The 8712-nt window shown below is 29.5% G+C and overlaps 1 protein-coding gene across 1 annotated transcript in view; it reads left to right on the forward strand.

The window, feature by feature from the left end:
• LOC109354865 (heat shock protein 83) overlaps nt 1-8712 on the forward strand; it is a 31438-nt gene that overhangs the window by 2757 nt on the left and 19969 nt on the right. The window lies entirely within an intron of this gene.

An 8712-nucleotide genomic window follows, 5' to 3' on the forward strand; every position in this document is an offset into this window, starting at 1 on the left:
TTAGCATTGATGAGGAAGAAACAGTTGGGGATGATGTTGACATGCCTGCATTGGAAGAGGATGGTGCAGAGGAGAGTAAGATGGAGGATGTGGATTAAAGGACATAAAGGTGCACTGCTATATAGTTTTTAAGTTGATATCTTTGTTAATGGTGTCTGAGTCAGTTTTTTAGTTAATATTTTTGTCTTTGTTTTGTAGTTTCTGTGATGTGGAACTGTGTCTCAATGCCTGTGTGTATTCATCAAATGAATAGTATTTTTGTCATTGTTTTGTGATGTGAATGTGTCGATGCGTGTATGCGAAATATACACAGAATGAAAAATATCAATGTTTTCTCTTCCCATTTTGCTCTAATTCTGTAAGTTTGAAAAAGAAAAAGATCTGGAAGCATGGATGCATTCATTTCCAATACCAACTTATTGTTGAGCATGTGTAAGTGGGCCAATTAATTTTTTGTGTACTAGGATAGAATCTAACGTCGCTCTTTGCTAGGATAGTATCTAACGTCGCTTTCTTTGCTAGCAAGAAAGAGGTATAATTGTCAACGTCTAATAATGAATGGTGCATTTTTAGATTTTCCGGAACTACTTTTTATGTCTAATTATAAACTATCATTTTGAAAACTATTTTTGTTGTCAAATAAGTTGTAAAAAATAATCTTTCACATTTCAACAGTGTGGTTTTAATTATTTCCATAATAAAGCTATTTTATGGGGTAACCTTTTGATTGAAGACGTCTAATAAAACCTCATTGGGTTTGGGATTTTTTAAGAAGAAAGTAGAAAGGCAAGGTAAAAAAGAAACGAAGTATATAAAGAGCGGGTACTTGTATATTTACAAATTTATCTTTTTAAATAACTTATTTTTGCTATCATTCTATAATTATCTTTTTTGTATTATTTTATAATAAATTTTATTGATCAAAATATACGATAAATTTAAAATATTTAAATTTTATTATTAATATAATAATTATTTTAAATGTATTGATTATTATGAAACATGACTTTTTTATGACTTTTTCTATTTATTTATTTCTTTTATGAAACGTAGTGGCGACTCTAAACAAAGTTGTGTAGCCGAAAATGGGGCGCGACAACTGATAACTCCACTGGAGACTTTATTGAGAGATTCCTGCCAATAATAAAAAAAATATGTGACTGTTTATTTACCGTTATTATTATTATATTTTTATTTTGATGATTTGTTAATTTCTAATAATATTGTATGCTTAATTATTAATTAGATGTATAAATATGAATTATATGCTTAATTTTAATTGTATGTATAAATATGAAATTGCATGTTTAATTATTAATTATATGTATAAATATGAAAATTGCATGTTTAATTATTAGTTATGTGTTATAAGTATGAAAGTTGCTTGCTTAATTAGTTGTTGTATGTATAAATATGAATTACATGCTTAATTATTAATTGTAAGTATAAATATGAATTACAAGCTTAATTTTAGTTGTATATATAAATATGATTTACATGTTTAATTTTAAATTATATGTTATAAATATGAAAATTGCATGCTTAATTAGTAGGTGTATGAAAATTGCATGCTTAATTCCAAACAATGTGTTGCATGCTTAATTAGAAGGGACACTAGTCTCACTTGTCGTGGTCTTTGTCGCTTTTAACATCATAATATTCAGATTTCTCTATTCGAGAGAGATGCAATATGAGAACCTTTATAAGGTGTTTAGAACTTGCCAATGACGTTCATTGTATGTTAGAACCTTGTCCTAAGATGTTGTACATGTAGTGAATTTTGTGATGTGTGTGTAATGTTTATATTGTAACACATTGTTTGGAATTTGTTGTATAAAATAAAAATCATGTAAAATATCACACCTTGAGGGGAATTCTTAAAGTACATATTCAAACATTCAGTCAATTATTTATTCATTTATGCATTCAAAAAAATAAAAATATTCATTGACTGACTTATACGTACATCCATACATACAAAGATATATGAAAATTTATCATCCACTAATTATGCATGCATTTATTCATTCATCATAAATACATACATAAAAGACATATCATAAAAAAAAATCATTTCGTACATGCGTATGCTAACTCAAAATAAAAACTACCATTCATAATAATTCATTCATGTGTACATTATTCATACATTCTTTTAATTAGATATTCATATTTGTATTTAAAAAATAAAAAAATACACCATTCATACATTCTCTTATTTATTCACATATTCAGTCATTCACTCATGCATAAAAATAATAATTTCATACATTCATTCATGTAAAATAATACATATAACTCAAACATTTATTCCTTCATTGATTCATTCCATTACTCATTCATGCATTCAAAATGAAAAATAAAATATATCATTTAAACACTCATCGACTTATGTCTTCATATATTAATTAAAAGAGTACATTACTTATAAATTTATTCATTCATGTAATCAAAAAAAAAATTCATTCATTCATTTAATCACACATTCAAAAATAAAAAAATTTGATTGACTTTTTTATTCGTTCATCACATTAAAAAAGAAATCTTCATTAAGTCGCTTATGCATTTATTCATTCATTTATTTATTCATGCATACATTATTCATACACTCTTCTACTTATTTATTCATTAATTCATGCGTACATACATTTAAAAAAAGTATAAATAAATAAATTATACATTCATTCATACACTCATTTAAAAAAAAATACAATGATCATACATTCATCAAATTTTATTCATTCACTCAATCATTCTAAAAAATTCATTCATGTATTCAGAAAGAAAAGTAATCATTCATTCACTTAGACATTCATTCATGTATAAAAAATTATTAAGCATCAATTCACTTATGTATACATGCAATTTAAAAAATAAACACATTACTCATACATACATTTACTTATGCATACATTCATCAAAAAATAATAAATAAATAAATGATACATTCATTCATACATTCATAAAAAAATTATTCAAAAAGAGAAAAAAATCATTCATTCATGAAAAGTACATCATTCATACACATATTTATTTATACATTCACTCATGCGTAAATTCATAAAAAAACTTCATTCAAAGATTGTATCATTTCATTAACCATTATTGATATCTTCATTTATTATCATAAAAATAAAAAATAAAAATGCCATACATCTTCCTATATATCATAACCTTCATGCATTCAAAGTCGTACATATCATAAATTGCATTTTCTAGCAGTCTCATTCATTTAAGAAAAAATAAAATTACATGCATCTCATGTCTCATGCATTATAAAAAGATTTGTATACTTTCACCATCCGTACATCCATACATATACATAGTCATACACGTTTCTTGCATTTCACACAACATTTTGAGTTATAGGTTGCATCTCAGTTCATATAACATGATAAAAAATTCACTTCATGCATATCATGTATCAATAAGAAATCATTTTTTGTATGTATTTCATGATCCCACTGCTAAGGACACACATAAGTGGAAGATTGGTTTTAAGAACAATATTGTTAGACTCGACTGAAAACAATCAATATTGAAGCTGAAGACATTTAAGAAGATAGAGAACTCTCCGTTTGTGGTTGAGTCCATACTCGATAGTGCATTATCTTCAACCCTAGCAAATATGGAGACCAATTTGAAAAATTCTCTTCACTTGAGGACCACGGTCAAGGTTAAACCATTCAAGCATTCATTCAGAAAGATTTACTTTCAAATGCATATCTTTTTAATAAGTATATACTATTGCATTGATCACGCAAATTTCACTATCTTATATCTCACCTTACTAACTTCACTACCATATTTATCCAAAGAACATGTAACCAATTAAACTCAAATAAAATTAATCTATGCATTAATATGAGATATTTGATTAAAAAATGATTCAAAAATAAAAATATGAGATATGCAAATGTAAGAACAAAAATGATGTACATCTTCAAGCAAATTTTTCTAATGACACAAGACATTTTTTGTAATTCCGTAACATCTTGGAGATATACCTTGTCACTCCATTTGAGCCCAGACATAATGAAATAAGATAATTTTTGAATAACCCTCAATATTTTAATAGCCCGGGAGGGTAGCTTTTTAATAGTTTTCCTTGACATTCAATTATTAAAGAAAAATATTATTTGACATCAATCATTTGACCGAACGATAAGAGAATATAAAGAACGTTCCTTGCTTAAAGTGCAAAAAAAAAGTCCGCTGAGAATCCTCAATTAATATCTCAGTTAGGGAAAAAGTGCAATATCAAGGATCACAAAAGGAACCCTTCATGAAAACATTAGCACCTTAATCATAGGTTATCCTTATCATAACCCAAAAAATGCTCTTAATAGTTCAATGTCATGTTTGAAAAATGTTGAAAATAGGATAAAGAAGAAAGGTGAATGGTGGATATGGGAAATACAAATTTTGAGCCTTATATCATTTTCTTAAAAAACCTTAGCCTAGCCACGATACAAGCATAAAAAGACCTTGTTGAAGACTTATTTGTCTAAGATATGCATCAATACCAACAACAAAAAAATTGCTGACTCTACAAATCTCGTAAAATTTTGATAAAATATCTCATCTTTAATGCATAAGTTAACATTCATTATCACCATCATCATATCAACACAAGCAAAACACAAATTAAATGTCATCAACTACAATCAAAGCTCAACATTTTATCCTTCATAACTTCACCATCACTCATAAGCCAAACCGAAATTGAATTCTATCATCATCACCACCATGTCTACCCAAGCCAAACCTAAATTGAATTTTATCATCATCATCACCATCATATCTACCCAAGCCAAACTTAAATTTTATCATTATTACCGCATCACCACTCTTAGCCCAAACACTTACCAAAATTTGCATGATCATTGTTTTAAAAAAGTTAAGCATGAAATAAAGAGCACTAAAGGCAGAGGAAAATTGGAAGCTTCTCAAACTGAGGCAGGTTTTAAGATGATTCATGGCCTAGAACTTGATAATCTAAGCTTACCAAATCAATATGGATATAAGAATGACTCAGATTATCTCACATTGGGGCATTGGAAAGTCACAAGAAGACCAAACTTGGGCAAATTTTGGTGTTGATCACATTTTCTAGTGGAAAGTCAGAAAAAGCCAAAACTAGGGCAGTTTTTGGGTTAATACCATTTTCTTGTGAAAAATTAAAATGAGCCCAAAACTGGAGCAATGCAGAAGCGATTTCTCATTATTGTATTAGTTGAATCAATCACAAGAAGTTAAAATCTCAATCAGACACAAGAAAGATATTCGATTATCAAACCTCTTGAAGAAAGAACGACTAATTGTTCAAAGCTTCTACTTACCATCGAGTCAAGACATCTAAGGGTGTTCAAAGAAAAAAAGAAAAAAAAAACAAAAAACAAAAGAGTGTTAGGTTGAAAACCCACATGGGCAACTTGGAAAAAGGTGAGGGGTCATAAGTCGAAAACCTATGAAGGCGACTTGAGATCGTAATAAAATGAGAGAATTCCCGACAGAGGCCTACATATGGTATTTTGGGCAAAAAATAGGGAAAATTAAATGAACACCCCGAATTTAAGACTTGCCATTGCATATCATCAATCATCCAAATTTGGTGCAACGTTTTGGAGAATCTAAGTTGTAACCTTCTGAGTGAAGATAAGAGTTCATAACAGGCACACTCAGGCAATTTTTTCTGTTACAAAAAGCATCAACGCTTTTGAGAGAAATTCTATGCAAACCCACACTCACACAAAATAGCTGGGTTTAGTCAATGTCCTCAAGATCATACTGAAGCGGTTTATGGATCACCTTAAGGGAAAGACATCTTCAGGTAAACTGAGGCAAATTTTGATGAAAGAAAACTATGGTACCAATCAACATCAAGCAACAAGGACCACTTCAGTCGAGTCTACAAATGTTGATGAGTTCCGTACAAAAAATATATATAAGTGATGCATTAGAATATTTGTGCACGAGTCTTACTCCTCATTTCATTCAAACAAAATACATAGTACTCATATCATACATGACATACATACATTAAAGCATAATTATACTTATTAATGCATAGTCATATTCATATACCAATCATTATTACACAAAAAAAAAACATGGCAGAATCATTCATTACATATAATCATGCATTCAAATATACATCTATACATTATTCTTCCAATAAGCACAAAAACAAAAAAAAAACAAAAAAACATTGCATTATATATAACAATGCATTCAAACATATGTCTTTACATCGCTCTTCCAATAAGCGTAAACAAATCATTGCATTGCATATAACCAAACTTCCAAGCATGCATCTTTACATCATTCCTCTAATAAACATAAAAAAACAAACCAAAAATTGCATATCATACATCTCAACATACATTCATACATAATATATGCATTAACAACCAGTGCAGACAATTACATTCCACAAGTGAATTTTCTAGCTTCGCACCAAAACCTCCATTATGGCAAAATGGGTGCCTCAACAAATCCCTGATTCGTTATGGCAACACGGGTGCCTCAACAAATCCCTGATTTGTTATGGCAGCACAGGTGCCTCAACAAATCCCTTTATCGTTTTGGCAGCATGGGTGCCTAAGCAAAACCCTAAATCCTTTCGGCAGCATGGGTGCCTCAGCAAATCTCGGAATTGTTTCGGCAACATGGGTGCCTCAACAAATCCCTGAATCATTTTGGAAGCATGGGTGCCTCACCAAATCCCTGAATCGTTTTGGCGGCATGAGTGCCTCACCAAATCCCTGAATCGTTTTGGCAGCATGAGTGCCTCAACGAATCCCTGAATCATTTTGGTATCATGAGTGCCTCAACGAATCCCTGAATCATTTTGGAAAGCACGTGAACTTCCTCAACAAATCCCGTGTCCATCAAGGCAAGTGTGGGATCTGCCTCAACAAATCCCTGGTCCATCACGGCAACCGCGGAAACTGCCTCAACAAATCCCTGGTCCATCACGACAAACGCGGGAACTACCTCTATAACGCCCCGAAAAATACTTCTCAAAAACATTGCAAAAAAATGGGTAATTTTTTTTTTGAATAAAGAGATTATATAAATTTGTTTCCTTTTTAAAACCTTCCTTTTCTGGGACATTACTTTAAGTAACTCGAATGCGGAAAATCAACTCATCGTTATCGAATGATAACTTAACCTGATTCACAATTTCCTGAATAACACAATGCATATAATTAGTTAAGTCATCTTTAGTTCATACAAACTAAGTCAACAAAGGCGGAAACTACATCGCCACTAACATATACAAAATCCAAAAAGAAAGGGTTCAAATATACGTGTGTAAAGAAATCAAAATAAATAAATAGAGTCGTTGATGTGAGAAATTTTAGCATTTGATTTTAAATGTCTCACTTTAAACAAAAAAATCTTAATTGAGTGTTGATGATGATATCATTTTTAAATAAATATTGCCTCAATTTTTATTTGTTGAGATAAATAAAAAAGATCATAAAAAATTCTTAATCGATATTTATTGGTTGCATAATGACACAAAATCAACATAATTTATGTTTTTAAATTCAAACAAAATTAGAAAATATTTTAAGTAAATTATTTTTATTAAATGAGATTCCATTTTTAAAAGACCACATGTAAATTTCCCCTAATTTTCGTTTTCCATAATTAAATAAAAAATTGTATTTGAAATATTGTTTGCAATTTTATGAAAATTAAATGATTGTTCGTTATCTATTTAAGATAATGCAACAATTTTAAGTTATTTTAGAGTCATTATAGAGTTTTTCCAAAAAAATGGTTTTCTTCCATCCATATATTTTTAAAGGGTCAATAATTATTTTGTACTCAACTTTGGGCATGAAAATATATCTTTTTGGTTTTATAAAAATTATTGTGATAGCAAAAAAGAGATATTTTCTAGTCACCTTAAGACAAAAAATGAATCGACTCAGATTTTTAAATTGGAGCCAAAATTAATTTTGAAATTTTTTCTTAAATACAATGAAATGATAATTTTTAAATCCCTTGATTCTCTCTGAATTGTAATGTGAATTTTGAATTGATTTTTAAATGTGCTAACTTTCCATTGTTATAAATAAAGGTCATGTGCCTTTTGAAAACAAACACAAAAATCAAAGCAGCCTGCAAATTTTAATCTAGCCATTCCCTTATCCTTGGTTGTTGAGAAAAAATTAAGAAGAAAAAAAATATGAGAAAGAGGATAAGGAGAAAGAAAGATGTGAGAAAAAGAGTAGAATTGTGATGATTTTGTGAAGAAGATCTTGCTCCTGACCTTGGCACGGTTTTGATGAAGACACAAACATCAGAAAATGAAGATGACTTATGAAGACAAATGAAGATAAAGCTTCAAGACATTAGATTAAGTCTTTGTAAGTACTTCTATCCTAAACTCTTAAGTATATACAAGTATAATTGCTCAAACTATTTTTTTAGAAAATGTGAGATACTTTTAAAAGACGTAAAACATTTTTCAAAAATAGTGTGTAACAGGTTACTTCATTGAGTAACAGGTTACATGTGTGAGAAAAGAGTTATCCAACTGAAAAACTGATTTTTGAAGCTGAGTGTCCGATTACTCAATGTGAGTAATTGATTACTCAAAATAATTTTTAAGTATCTGTTGGACAGAGAGTTTGAGTAACCGATTACTCAAAGTGAGTAACCGATTACTCAATGTAAAATTCGAATTTCAAG

This window comes from Lupinus angustifolius, chromosome LG08 (assembly GCF_001865875.1).
Source record: "Lupinus angustifolius cultivar Tanjil chromosome LG08, LupAngTanjil_v1.0, whole genome shotgun sequence".
NCBI lineage: Eukaryota > Viridiplantae > Streptophyta > Magnoliopsida > Fabales > Fabaceae > Lupinus > Lupinus angustifolius.